Source organism: Brachyistius frenatus, unplaced genomic scaffold (genome assembly GCF_029030835.1).
Source record: "Brachyistius frenatus isolate BFR_SWC_R1_liver_20210118 unplaced genomic scaffold, ASM2903083v1 Contig_2, whole genome shotgun sequence".
Taxonomy (NCBI): Eukaryota; Metazoa; Chordata; class Actinopteri; family Embiotocidae; genus Brachyistius; species Brachyistius frenatus.
This window is the reverse complement of record NW_027210601.1, coordinates 8,115,160-8,130,649: the sequence shown is the minus strand read 5'-3', so window position 1 is coordinate 8,130,649 and position 15,490 is coordinate 8,115,160. Positions and strand designations below refer to the sequence as shown.

Sequence of the window (15,490 nt, the reverse complement as noted above, 5' to 3'; positions counted from 1 at the left end):
CGTGGGCACGTACCTTTACTTCATCTCAGTACCACCTCGTGTGATTTATAGCCGGCAGATTCGGCTCCAGCGCCATCATTTTTAAACGCCCTGTCTTTTATCTCCACCAAATGATCGTATTAACCACCGCCAAAGACTAACACAAGGCAGAAGGAGATGTCTGTGTTGAGCTAAACCAGACTACCCTCTGAAAGGCATCAAATCATTTCACCATGTTGAGAGCGAAAAGTGGTAATTACTTGTAATTGGGGCTTCAGATTTTTCTCTCGCTCGTCCCTCTTTTACTAAATTGGATGATTTCCTTTTTTTTTTTTTTTTCCTTCTGGAGTGTTGATAGATACCTCAGAACCTTTTGAGAGTAGTGGGGCAGAATTGAAAACAGTTTTTGTTCCATTAGAAATGTGTTATTGTTAACGTTTGTCTCTTTCTCATGCTCTCGCACGCGCTCTCTCCAATGTCTGATATGTTTAAAACGGATATATCATCACTGTAGTTGTGTTTTCTATGTTGTGACTGCTCTTTCTGTGTTATTAGTAACACTTTTTTTTCCTTTTGTATATTATATGTTAAAATGGACACGCATCTCTCTGCTCTAACTTTGTTTCACTCTCTGCAAAGTCAAAAAACATCACGTAGTCAGTGTTTCTGTAGGCATTCCCTGACAGACATTTTGAAAGTGTAGTTTACAAAGCTGCTTGTTGTCACTGAACATTTGTTATGTTTTTACTTTAAAGGGAAGTTCTGTTTTCCAAATTCCAGAATCTGCCTTGTGTGTTTTTTTCCTTGCGCTTCTAATGGCTGCAACTAATAATAATAATTTCCATTATTGATTAAACTTGTTTTTTTGAAATTATCTGAATATCCATGTTGTAGGAATATATCAGAAAGTAGTGAATATATCACAATTTTACAGCACACAAAGTCATGTTTTAAAATCATCTAAAACTCAAAGATTTCTAATTCAATACAATAATTTACATTATGCTTGAAAAATGACTTGATTATCAAAATTTAACTTTTCTAGACAATAAAACAAGTAAGCAGAAAAATTGTAGCCCCCCCCTTTCTATTTTTTAACAAACCTTTGAGCATCAGACTTCTTGTGGAAGCAACTAAAATACAATAGTCACTGCTTAACAACAGAATTACAACTCGATAAAACAGGATTCAGCAAACATGTTTCATTAGTAGTAACATCTTGTACCAATAATCCCAGATCTGTCTGAGCGATGCAGAAATTCTTAATTACAGTAAGTCAAACACACACACACACACACACACACACACACACACACACACACACACACACACACACACACACACACACACACACACACACACACACACACACACACACACACACACACACAGATGGCTTGTGATTTGAAATGCATCAAATGTACATAAACATGTGTAATTACTGTGAGCGTGTCTGTGTTTTAACACGTGCATAAATAATCCAATGATTTAGTCGCGTTTTAAGCAGTAACTTGCTCTTCTCTTGCTAGCGCACAAATAATTGGCGTGCTGCTCGTCTCCCTGTGAGCAAAGAAAGACAAAATGAGTAAAAACGGAAAAGAAAGGGAGTTTTGGGGGAAAATGAACGCAAGGGAAGGAGGAGAGCGAAAGATTTGACACAGTGCTGGAGGAGAATTTCCTTCCTGTCTGACTGAATCAAGTAGTGGTGTCTCAGCAATATTTAAATTGTGCTGTAGCATGGAGTTGTTGGAGCTGTTGTTACTACATGTGTGTCCGTCCGTTTCACAGGCGCATAGAGAGGACTTGTGAACAACTGACCTTGTGTAATGTTTTTAGATTATAAAGCTAAAGCTGAATAGAGGCAGACAGTGTGCTGCACTGGTGTGAAACTAATAGTAAAGAACACCGAGGTTCTGAACTGAGTAATCCAATTTGACCTTGTCTATGAATTGACGGTCCAGTGAATAACATTCTTCTAAGTACGGCTCTGGCAGAACTCATGACCCACTTTTTGTGTCTCAGCTCACCAGCTGAAAAACACCAGTCAGTGACATTCAGATTGGCTGTTATTTAAACAAAACAAATGCAAAAAAAAACCAACCAAACCTTTCGTCTGTTTGTGTAACATTTAAAGTCTGTGAAAATATACTTCATCTAATATCCTTTTGGATAATGTGAAGACTTAAAATTAAGAGGCGTGCAAAGAGGAAACCCACACTTTGGAGGAAATGGGATTTGTTTTGTATATCTGATACACCGTGTCTTACTCTCCATTTGCTTTTTTTTCCCTCTCCGTGTGTGACTGTGTGAAGCTCGGGGTAAAGAGCCCACTGTGTCCTGCCTGCGGTGGAGACATCAAAAGGGGCTATTTGGCAGAAGCCGGGGGGGCTGAGCACATAGGATTGCAGGAGGAATAACACAGGCTGAGGTGTTATTATTACAAGGCTGATTTAGGACTATTATGGAGAAGCTCTGTGGGGGTTTCGGTGCTAACCACCCTGACGCATGCACACACATGGAGCATGCGTCATTTACATATGGACTTCAGTGGTGCACATTCATAAGAACAGCTCAGAAAAGACTCAACAACAACATAGCATATGATGTTGGCTCAAATCCCCAATATGGAGGAAATAATGCGAAACGCAAACACAGGGGACCTCGGAGGGAGATGGATTCGAACAATCAGAAGGGGAGGGGTGTGAGGTTGCCTGACGGCAAGTAAATCACATGTGACAGAACCCAAACTCAGCCGAGGTGTGTCTCTTGACACAGTGTGATGGGGCACGCCCTAATGCATTACTGTCCACCAGGGCTTTGTGTATGCAGTCGCCCATATGTATCCGTGTGTGCAGGCGAGCGTGTGTGTGTGTGTGTTTGTGTATGCATCTGGGCCCTCTTTACTGCGATGTTGTGAGCAGCCAATCATTTCTTCCAGTCTAATTAGCACACATGTAAATTCAGGGTAACCGTGGAGCACATCCAGGGACAACCAACTGCAACATGGCAACTGCGCGCGTGTGTGTGTGTGTGTGTGTGTGTGAGAGAGAGAGAGAGAGAGAGAGAGAGAGAGAGAGAGAGAAGGGGGGGGTTGTTGAGTTTACATATGATAATACAAGTGTAGGGGGTGTCCACCACTGTTGATCAATGACGGCCAGTCCTTGTTGTCACCAGTGCTTGTGACCCCCTTAATGCCAGTCGGCACCAGCAGCAACCACCAGGCACATTTCACCTTGGGAAATGTCACACTGATCACAGATTAACATTTCTTAAAAATGTTCAGACTGAACATGTTAAACGTTATTATGTTGGCTCAAATTTTTTTTACATGATTACGTTGCAAAAAAAAAACAAATTTTCAGCATTATTTCCATTTTTGTCAACTAAGAAATCATTTTAAGGCCCCCAATCGTGCTTTAAAATCAAACTCAGTTTTGGGTGGTTTTACCAAGAATGTAAGATGCCTTGTGAAAAATTCATTCCACCATAATAAATTGCACAATTCTTCTGTATGGGAGACACACGGAGGGATATGGTGGTTACATATCACACCTGATGTAACAAGACATTGTTTCCTCGTTGGCCTGCGGGAAGAGGGACAGGAAAGGATGGAGGGACGCTGGATCAGAGGGGATAACGACAGGAAGAATAAACACATGAATAAATAACAGCAAAAGGCAAACAGAGCCCAGCCATCAGTCCGATTTGGCCGAGCCTTGTCGCTCGCTTGTTCACTCACAGCTGGGAAACTCACGGTAACTCGGGTTTGGTTGAGGAGGGGGGGGGGGGTCGCAACACTGGACCCACCTCGATGTCTGTTGTAGCCAAATGCATGTGGCAGATGTCAGCGTTCAGATTCATTTTTTTTTTTTTTTCTCCCTGTAGTGTTGGACTGTAGCAAGGAAGGAGATGTTGGTGTGTTTTCGTGTATTGTGATTTCTATTTATTTGTAAGTCTATACATGTGTAATGGTTATTGAAGAGGTCACAGAAGGTCAAACAAAAGAGGAAAGGATATAAGTGGAAGAGGCTATTTCTACCTACGAAAGAAGACGTGATAAATATTTGTTCACCCTTTTTATTTTTCTCCACATTTCTTGGAACATAATCACTGAATCAAAACAAACGCTTAATCAACATAATTAATCGTTAGTTTGAGCTTGTATGTGAAAGACCTTTGAGTACTCAGTTTTTATAGCTCCCAGTTAATCTTCACTTTGCAATTCACCTTTGGTCAGCAAAAAACTTGTGCGGCTGAATCGCAGATGAGGTTTTAAGGGCGCTCCACGAAGCGTGTGCAACAGTCGTCCTCTCACAGGCTCGGTTTCTTTGTCATATGGAAAAAGAGGGGGCGGGTAAGAAGACTAGTGTAGACAGACGGGCAAAACATCGACCAAGATTTAACATCGTCGAAGGTTCAAACTACATTGAATGTAAGTGTTCGTTCGTGTGTGTGTGTGTGTGTGTGTGTGTGTGTGTGTGTGTGTGTGTGTGTGTGTGTGTGTGTGTTTTCGTAGGCAACATTCACTCATAAGTTAGAAAATGCAAGTTTTTCCAGGATCTACCCGACAGTTCAGGCTCTTGTATATATAACTCCCTGAGGAGAGTTATAGGGATCGGTTTCTCTGGGCCTATCTGTGTGCACAAGCAGTAATAAATACACATCTTATATGCATGTCTGTGTGCATCTATGTGTGTGTGTGTGTGTGTGTGTCTGCATGGCTGACTCAGAACCGACCCTTTGAAGTGAAGTAACGATGAGGGGAAGTTAATTACGTCCCATTATGCAGGCTGGGCGCGACCATGCACCAGTTAGGGCCATGTTTTTCCCTTTAATTAACTAGAAAGCCAAGCGCTCGCCTGTCAGGGAGCTGCTAAAAGAGCATTTCAGAGGAAGAAACCCTTGGGGCGCTGATGAGGGGGCGCTAGGACTGGCCACATGTTAATGGCGAGGTGTTAGCATCTTAAACCGCGTTATCACTCGCCACTCTCGGTAGTCTTGCGGAAATGTACAAAGGGAAATCTCGGGCCTGGTCTCCGGGGGAAAACTAGCACAGCTCCTTGACTTTGAGAGTTGATGTTCCAGCACTAGAAAGTGTGTAGGACCGGGGGAAGTTTAAGGAACTTTTTAACAGCTTGAAAAAGCAGTAAAAGTGCCTGAGCGGTAACTTCTTAATTAGAAAGTCCCTCGGATGGCTCGTGGATTTGAAGCAATTCTGGAGAACTTTGGAACCTTGATTATCATTTCCAGCCACGGAGTTTATTCTCAAGTGCGACGCTCAGGTTAAAAAAAAAAAAAAAAAAAAAAAAAAAACGCTCCATCAAAGCTGCGCATGGATAAATTCAGATGGAGCGAGTAAACAAGTTTCAGTCGTCAGTTTATTTACCCATGTAAATGACTGACATATTTTGAAGACCTTAATTGAAAGAAGGAAAGTGTTTTTAAATATTTTGTATCCTTGTGCAATATAAAGTATCGTTTTTAAAAAGGGCGCACACAAACTTACGTTTGAGTCCCGTAGAAAACTGATGCTTTGATGTCATGTTGTAGAAAAGCCAATCATTTTATTTTAATCTAAATGCAATAAAATAAAAAGTCTCTCTTTTACAAAGATCATCAAACTGGCTTTTTGTTTTGTGCATTTATGTATTGAATTGCAGAATCTAGGTGAACGTATCGTGACCATGACAACAGTGTGCAAGTATTGTGTTTACCTCAAGGCACTGGCTCACATTAGTAGTTATTACAATAAGCACCAAACGTTCTTGCAGCCAACATTCACACACCCACAATATCATTAAGAAATGAACAGTTTTTGGTTCATTTTTTTTTTTTTTTTAAATTGAGAGGGTTTTAAAATGTGTTAATCGTGAAGTTCGTCATCAGTTTAAAACTTTTAAATGTATTTCCCATCGCTTCTTCCCAAAGATTACTTTATGATTATCGGAAGGAAGTTCCTGTTAGGAATCTTGAAGAGGGGGTTATTTTCCTTTTTTGGGTTTTTGTAAAAAAACCAAAACAAAAAAAAAAAGATTATCGATCTTTTTGTTATATACAGTAAAGATACCGAGTGACACCAACGTGGAAATGAAGCTGCCGTAGAAAAGGAGAAACGAAACCCTCTTTTGCACATCTCGCCGTGAGCAGCACACCGGCTTGCAGATATCATTTCCACCTGGACAACAACTGAACCTCTTGGTGAAACCTCACCGTCTCCACCTGATAGTTCCACGACCGTAATTGAGCGTTCGGCCACACGCCACACTCCGTATTCACGCGCGGGCCTCGGGCCGTCGGTTGCTCGAGAAATGGCATGATCGCAAAGAATTAACTTGTCAGGTGCTCCCGGTGCAGGTAACTAAAACTAACACGGCGGCCTCTTTAATTGGTGCGCGTCTGTCTTCGCTGCGTGTCTGCGCTCAGTAGGATGGTGATGTAGTGCTGCAGGAAAGCACGTTTCCAAGGCGAGCAATTAGATCGAAAGTGACAGTACGAAATATGATGATTACTGTTACACAAAAGGCACATTTATCGAGTTGAGAAGATAACTGGAAGAGCGGTTTCTTGTTCTACCACTGCTGTTATTTTGGTCACTTCACTTTATTCACTCGGCTAATGCTCTCTGACGATTCTCAGTCTTGCGCTGCCTCACTTGTCTTTTCCATTTCCCTGGCTGCTAATATTTTGTCTGATATCCATCTATGGTTTTTGAGGGTTCATTACCAGTGTAATCTGTCTTGACAATGCTCTATATTCAGTGCGTATTTTCCTTTGCGCGGGTCTTATCTTGAGGAATGAAGTTAATACCCTCAACTTACTATCAATTTAATGTTCAATGCAATCAAATCAGTGATTAGTATTTTCATTGTATCTCATCAGCACGTCATTATTCTTGTTTAAGATGCATATAGTAGCGAAAAGAGAGTTGACCTACTGCCACAGATCGCCGCGTGAATGAAGGCACGTTTCCACCGACACCTGAAACCATCCTTAAAATGAATTTGTAATTCAAGCAGTCTTCATGTAAGAAGGTTAATTAAACAGGAACTACACGTGCAAGTGTTGGCAAACTACAATACTGTGCACTACCAAAGGGTGGTGCTAACCACAAACTGAATTAATCCTCTGTTGCATTCTCACTCACTCTCTCTCACACACACACACACACACACACACACACACTGAAATTTCATCACTTACAGTATATGGTAACAATGACATATATATTTATTCCTTGCTTATACACATTTTACATATATATATTGTCCGATTTTATTATGTGATTTAGCAGCAATGATTTAATTGGTACGCATGTACACATATGTGACACTGTCTTTTTTTTTTTTCTCACTCTCTCCACACGTATTGACCGGTCTGGGGGTCAATGACTGTGCAGATGACAACTGAGTTGTTATTAATGGCCGCCGCGTTCCAATATCTCCGTATCTGTGCTGGGAAAACAGTCTGTAGACTGCCCGCGCTCCTTCCCCCACACTGGGCTCCAGCTGTCTGGCTCCACTGTGTAAAAAGATCCAGGCTCGTCTCTCTTCTTTACCCTCTCATAACCTCTTAAAACCAAGGAGAAGCAGAGAAAATCAATAATAAAAAATGCTTCTGGAAGTTTCCAACAAGTTGATAAATGTTACAGTAAATCATTCCCAATACAATACATTTATGAAATGTTCTGCATACTCTGGTGAGCACAAAGGTGCATTTCAGAGGCGTCACACGATGAAGTTACATGTAAAGTTATATTCAGTGAAGGACTTTTTCACAGCCGACATTTTTGGGCTCGTCGTCGCAGGAAAACCACGGGCGTTTATCGCTCTCTGGGTCTCTTGGCTGCACTGAGCCGTCGTCGGCTAAATTCATCTCATCCGCTCGTCGCCCGTTAAAGCAACTCAAACATGTCTCCGATCCTCTCTCCGTTTTCCGTTCGGACGCAGAATATTCTGCGCAAGAGCGGGAAACCCGGTAAAATACATTCGGTGAGAACAAACCACGGCAGGAGAAATCAGGGCAGCAGCTGATCGTGTGTCCTGGATAGAAGAAGAGTGTTGAAGCAGGAGGATGGGCCTGCAGCTTCTCACACAGGCCGCTTATTGGAGAGCTGTCATCTGTGGCAAAACTCCAGCCAGCCATTTTACTCTCGCAGTACACACATTGCAGCCTTCTCTTCCCTCTTGTATCTCACGGCAGTAACCCCCTCATCCGATCATCTGTAACCATTATGTTGTTTTTCGCACTTGTCCGTCCTCTCCTGACTTTTCTTGGGGGTTGTCTGCAGCTGTCGCCACCCTGACTGCAGCTTCTTTTTTTTTTTTTATTACAAATCACAAGGCCAGAAGTGTGTCAGTATTGAGTTTCTTTCAGCTTCTTGTGCATCTTTGGTGTCTTCTTTTTTTTTTTCCTTCCTGCTTTCATTTGATTTTCTTCAGTTTATTTCCCCTCTTCCTTTACGTGCCAACTCAATATGAGTAAATATGTAATAACGTGAATCATTTTAAACAGAAGATTTTGCACTATTGGTTGGGTGGAAAAATGAGTTTTGCTGACATGAGTTTAAGGTCTGGGAAATCACGCAGAGCCCCATTTGTTTTCAGAAATTATATGAACAAAAGCTGTTATTGACTTAATCTTAATGAAGGAAAATAGAGGAGTAATTGATCATGATTTTTGCAGGTTTAGTTCCATTTTCCTAATCGTTGGCAAGAGACTATGGCGATATTAGCACTTCAGAAAACTACAGTCTGTGTATATTAAAGAAACTGAGCACAGTTAACCAAAGGAAATCAGGGATTGTCTCATTACTCTCTTCCTCTTACACACACACACACACACACTCAGACACGGACAGGAATTTCACAGCATCTGCTTCTGAAAAAATATACCAAATTAGGGGGTAGCAACAGATCTACAGTACAATCAGTTTCATGCCTATTGGTTAAGATTCGCTTTCTCAGTTCACCCTTTACAAACATCGAATCCCTTGTCACATTGCTCATGCGTTTTCTGTCTAGTTTTTGTCCCACTTGTGTTTCTCCCATGTCAGATCCTCTTCCCCTCCTTTACAGCCTGCTTTAACTGTTTTTGTTGTTGTTGTTGTTGTTGGTTTTTTTTTTAAACACACCATCAGGGTTTATTCTTCACGACCCTTGTCCCGTTTCTGTTTCCCCTCAGTCTTTCAATCCTCTCGGTCCCCGTCCTCCATCCTCTTCGCTCCCCGGTCTCTTTCACCCCCTCTCTCTGTCTCCCGTCTCTCTCTCTCTCTCTCCCTCTCCGGATGGGCTCCGGCTGCTGAGCTGGTGGGGCTGGTGGCCGGTGTGACGGCTCGGCTGTCTGGTGTCGCGTGCGATCAGGGCGGACGTCGGCGGCGAGGACGATCGGAGCTGAGCGCCTCCGCCTCACCGCGGGTCACCTTTCACGGGCAATTAGTGTCGGAGCAGAGGCGCGCTTGCCGCTTGTCGGCCCCGCTTATTGTGAAGATCAACGGCAATCAGTCTCCACACTCCACTCTGCTCTCTCTCTCTCCCTCGCTCCTTTCACATTTCTGCCTCCAACCCTCACTCGCTCTTCCCCCTGTCTTCCTTTGTTGCCGCTCTATCTCTCCGAGTTTCCCCCTGATGTGCTTTTGCAGCTCTCAGGCTAATGGCTGCTGTCTGGCAATATGCTATCCGACTGTTCGGCTCTCTCTTCATTACACACTCTTTTACTTGTTTGCCTTTTGTGTTTAAGCTACAAAAATTATATAATGCCGTGAAGGCACTGTGCGACCCATTGCTGTTCTTGCTCCTCTCTGCACATTTTTTTTTTGATTTACTTCTTTTTCTTTAATGCTGACGAAGCGGAATGCCTCCCGTTTTCCTCTGTCGAGGGCTTTTCTCCGTCTTTTTTTTTTGCCGTTTTGCTCGTTCATCATCAATCTATATGTTCCAATTATCCCGAAGTGATCTCGTATGAAGATCATAAACGTCATCATCCAGTTCTGTAAATTCAAAGATTTGATCTAAGATTACTGTGGGTCAGTAGCAGTCAGGGTTGGAAGATTACAGAATTAGAATTTAACCAATATGAACCAATTATCATATATCCTGTATATGTATGCAGTACAGATCTTCCAGTATCTCTGTAGTTTGTCCACCAGTGAACACTAACAAGTTAATTTATAAACTGTAAAAAAAAAAAATTGAATATCTGTCACAATTCTTAAAACCGACTTCCAGAAACCTTTTAAAACAGTTTTTTTTTGTGTGTGTGTAGAATTGGGTTGTATAAAAAAAAATTCAAATTTCGATTTTCACTTCATGTACAACAAAGAACCATCAGAGACCTTTCTCTTGGAAACTGTTTGGCAAACGCGTGATAGGACCAGCCAACAGTCAAACCTTAACCACACCCACAGCCGCCAGTCGGTCCTCAAAGGACACCGATTGGTTTGAACCACTGTAGTTCGGCCACAAGTTCATACCTTTTGAAACGTTGGCTTCTCGTGGGATTTTGTGAATCCAGCTGCCTCGTAAGGTGATGTTGATTTGGAAAAATCGACTCGAAAGCACGCTCTTTGAACTGACATTCAAAACGGTAAAGTGTTTCATTGTTATTTAATAGATAAGGCCAAACTGTTATGTAAGGCTAAAACTTCAATAACTTTTTTTTTTTTTTTTTTTTGTCTGCAGCTTGCTCAGGATTAGTATATAAAACAGCAGATATCTGTTGAATGATCCCTTGTTAGGATCATATCATAATGCGACAATATTGTTTAAAGTCAATACATGGTATAGTATTTGATTGTCGCTCCATACTAGTTGCTCTATCAAAGCAACCTATGGAACTTTACATTCCACAAGCCAAGTGTTGTCAAGAGGTTGGACAATTCAAAAAGATATTTTTTCAAAGATAATGTGTGTCATTTTGTAACCACAGGCCTGTGTTGTGTGTGTGTGTGTGTGTGTGTGTGTGTGTGTGTGTGTGTGTGTGTGTGTGTGTGTGTGTGTGCGTGTGTGTGTGCGTGCTTTCATTGCCTGCAGTTGACCTTGTGTAAGCAACATTGAAATCTTGGATGACACTGTTGTGTGGTTTTGTCAAGGCCAGTAGAGGATCCTGATCTGAGAATGACCTTTTTAAATTCATGTGGGCATATTTATGTGAATAATGAGTTTTCCACATATGCAAAGTGTCACATTAATCTCTCTCCTTTTTTTTTTTTTTTTAAAGCCACCATTCATGAAGTTTCTCACAATCATTGCACCAAATGTTGTTGCATTCTTAAGCTTTTAGGTTTAGAAGATGTGCTCCTGGTGCTTCTTTTAATACATGCGGTACTCCAGATTTTTCTTTTCTTTTCTTGATGCTGTGACAGTCTGTTCATAAGAAAAGAACACATGCATGGCATTTCCAGAAATGTATGCAGCAGTATCAGTTATTCTTTGTGCCCCCTCTCTGAAAATATATACAGCCTATACAATATTACAACACTAAGGAGATTTTGTAGCAAATCATTTTTGTGTGGCCTGTTTTGATGAACATCCACAAGAAGGGATTGTGGTAAGATGATGCTCAGCTGTGCTCTCTGTTTTCTGTATGATGCGGTTCTTTTGCCATCTTAAAAGTCTTTCCTGTCAATCTTTATGCTGCTGCTGCGTGGCACTGCATCTTTTATTATTATTTTTTATATTTCAATATTGATGCCACCCCTTAAGGGCCTACATTTTTTTTTTTTTTTTTGGTTGTTCGTTTTCTGTCGGATGCCTACTTTTACTTAAATCACACCATTAATTGATTTTGTTTACTTTATTTTAAGTTAAATTTGATCAAAGTGTAGATACATGTTCGCATACAATTAAGTGGTATTTCTCCGATCTCTTGTCAGTTCTTCTTTTTTTAATGTATGACTATGAGGAGTATCAAAGCCACCTCAGGGTTGTAATACATGTACGTTTTTGGTGGTAGGTCACGTACATTTTTTTTGTCGTTGTTTGTCAAGTGATGGGGGGGGGGGGCCTTCGGAAAACTACAACACAGCTCAAACTGCGGGCGTGCTGTGTGCACATACACGCGTACAGAACTAAAAGAAAATGTGATTCTTAATATACATTGTGCCCTCCATACATACATTATCCTGTGAATTTATAGAGCTCGTGCTGTAACATTTCTGCCGTATTGAAACGCCCACTTTCCCACATTCATCTATATAAACATTGTAGAGGAAAAAGGGCAGGCTCATTTGCATATGGGGCTTCATTAGATAAAGCTAAGGACAGCGGAGAGTGCATCTGGAGCCACAGTGATGAATAGCTGCTGCATCACAAATTCGCCTCAAAGTAGTCTCGTCGTAACCCTCATTTGCATCAGTGCCTCTATTTTTTTTTTTTAAATATATATTTATTAAGTCACTTAACGGTGGACACTTACTGTTATGCCTGTGTCCTCTTGAGGAACCTCTGCTAGTGTTCTGCAATTTAAATGGGATTGTTTTGATGGTGTTAGAGAGGCTGCGAAGGAAAAAAGTTGCAGTGAGAATGACAATTGGAAACTTAAATGTGAACATTCGCTGGTAACTACATGTTTGAATGAAGAGCCGGTGGTGTGTAAGGTGTAAGCTTTGATTTAATCATGAAAGACATTTCTTCTGAAAGGTTTCATGCAGACACACACCGTCTTACCCAATTTTTGATGAATAATACGAAGCGAGGCGTACAGTTACCTTGGATTGTTTAGAAGCAAGTATGCCGATTCACTTTGATATATTGTACAACTGTAAGCATTAAAATTGCTTCCATTAAAATTGCTTACATCTGCCCTGCTGTTAGACCTGCGGTGTGATGGCTTTTGAAACGGTCCCGTCTACCGTGCCCAAACTTACTCAACTAAGTTTGGTTGTGAGGACTGTGTCAATCAAAGGAGGGCGTGTCTCGAACTAAATTCATGCTGTGCGAAACTGCGCCGTTGTGCTTCACGGTACATTCATTTCACTCAAATCCACGAATCCGAACCTCATGGTGGCATCAGCGGAAGAGTCGGGGGATCGCCACAAATCGGCGAGATTCCTCATTTGTAAATACAGACAAATCTGTATAAAAGTTCAAACCGGCAGTGTGAAACCTTTGTCCCCCCCCCCCCACCCCCTTCTGCCAGCGAGTGTCGTTGCGAACGCACCGACGTGCGCTCGCGTCAAAGGCTCCACCGTATCCTCCTGCGTCGACATTGTTGTGGTTTTAAAACTGTGGCTTCATTGTTTTTGGCCTCATAACTCCACGAAATGACTCGCTTCACTGTCAGAATTTCATCCACTCGGTCAGATAACATTGGTAAAGTCCAGAAGAGCTGCACGGTTGAATTATTTTATCGTACCCTGCAGCGTAGGGCTGAACTGGAAGTCATCCGGCGAGGCTGGTGGAAGTCTCCGGCGTGCCTTCATCCAGTCAGGGTCTCTGAATGTCTCGACCAACGCCAGATTTAAAATCTCTGTATGTTGTGAAATATACAACCTGGTTGTGATTAGGATTAATCAGCATAGTGTGAACTCATTCGGCAAGGGATCATTTATATGTAAAAGGTATTGCAGCTGTGACGGCAGTCTGTCCGATAGCTGGAACCAAAGTGAACTAACCAACCGATTTTTAGTAAAAAAATAAATAAATAAAAAAAATCAGAGAAAATGCAGTTTTAAAGAATGCACGTGTGGCGAAATATTTTAACCCTGAACACGGGGTCACACTCCCACTTTAAAAGGTTAAGATGACGACATGAACTGCAAAGACCCACTTCAGTTTTTTTCTTCTTTGTCATAAAATGAAGGCTTGTATCGTTTGTTGTTTGGTCAACTCCTCGTTACAAATATGATATTAATTAGATAGAGTTGAGTAGATGGGACACCGAAAATTGTTGAAATTGTCACCTACTAAAGCTTCGATAAGACTGTTATTTTATAGTTGGTTATAAATTACGATTATAATCACGTCTCTCACAGTTTGAAAACAACTGGTCATTCAGCTATAACTTTCAGTCTTAAAACGTTGGACTCTATCTTCCGTCTTTGATGTCAGTCGTGTTTTTAATGCGAGAGCAATGAAGGTTAAATCATAGCTGAATAATTACACTTTTGCCCTCATCTTCCTGTTTGAGGCCTAATCAAACATGAACGTGACTTATTCACTTTGTAATAATCAAGGGAAGCTTCACTTATCACCTGAGACTCAACCTCAGAGTCTCGGACTCTTTGATGATAAAACTATTTGCTAAGTACAGAACACCTGCAAAAAAAAAAAAGAAGTGAACTTCATCATGAAGGTGAAATAAAGTCTGCTTCTTTAACAGGTGATCAGTGCTGAAGTCAAATTCCACAGGAATCTAAAGTTTATACCTTTGGGATTTCATATCTATTTTTTGTGTAAAAAATTAATCAGCTCTCCAGGAAAAAATAAACAGTAAACATACTAAATAAATCATATTTTTCTTTTTCCATTCCTCACTGCTCTTTTTTTTTTTTTTTTTTTTTTACCCCCTCTCTTTTTTTTCCCTATTTTTTCTATAAACGGACCCATGGGCGGTTGCGTCTCCCAGGCCTCGTGCCATGCTGTCTTTTGAACGCAAACCTGTGCGGATGGGCCTTGAACGGCTGTTTCATCTAGTCATCCAGGGCCTGACGAGATTTGACTGGTCCAGTCCCAAGTGAGTCCTGCATCTCAGCGGCTAGCCATCACCCTCCATAAACAAATCGAGCCCAAACAGCGTCAGATGTTGGCTTGCATTTAAACGATCGTCGTTCCGGGAGGCGGGTGGAAACGGAGGGAGAAATAAACAACAACAAAACAAAAAAAAACAAAAATAAGACCTCATAAAGTGAAACTAATAAACCTAAGGAGGATTGATTTTTGCCATTTAAAAAAAAATAAAAATAAAAAAATCCGATTACTGATGAAGGTTTAAGCTGAAACTGCAGCCACTCGGAGGCTGTATCATTCTTCTCTCTTTGTGTCTTTACTGGTAGTGATGTTTTACCATTTTTTTGTTCTTCTTGTTGTTCCAAGAGTTATTGACTCTCTTCACGTCGGGGATCTGTTGCCTGGAAATCTTTTCATTATTTACCAGTAACATATATTAAAGCTCTCGATAAGAACCTACCAAACATTTTGTTTCTGTCCTCCTTTCATGGCGGAAATATGAACTCAAATTGTTGACTGTGCTTGCTATGCTGTGTGAATCCGTGTAAGAGTAATATGAATAAATCCCACTGTTGACCTGCGGCCACTATGACACAATAGTAATATCGACAAAACAAAGTACAATGGTATTTTAATCAGAAACAGTTTACAGTCTTAATAAACCAGATGTCTGCTTTTGTTAAACCTGAACACCAGGGAACTTCATTGATGAAAATATCAGACTGATTTCACCATAAAGTAATAACATAAAGCAACCCTGTTAATTGAATTGATTCAGCTGTCATTTAAAAGTTCAGTATGTACGATTTAAAGGGATCTATTGTCAGAAATGGAATGTTTGTACAGTA

General features: G+C 41.1%; 1 protein-coding gene across 1 annotated transcript in view; it reads right to left on the bottom strand.

Moving 5' to 3' along the window:
• Positions 1–2,116: 2,116 nt before the first annotated feature.
• LOC138620573 (leucine-rich repeat and immunoglobulin-like domain-containing nogo receptor-interacting protein 1) overlaps positions 2,117–15,490 on the bottom strand; it is a 291,009-nt gene continuing 277,635 nt past the window's right edge. Inside the window, exon 3 of the mRNA XM_069697922.1 lies at positions 2,117–2,127. The gene's annotated coding sequence lies outside the window, so the exon portion shown is untranslated. The remainder of the gene's footprint in view (positions 2,128–15,490) is intronic.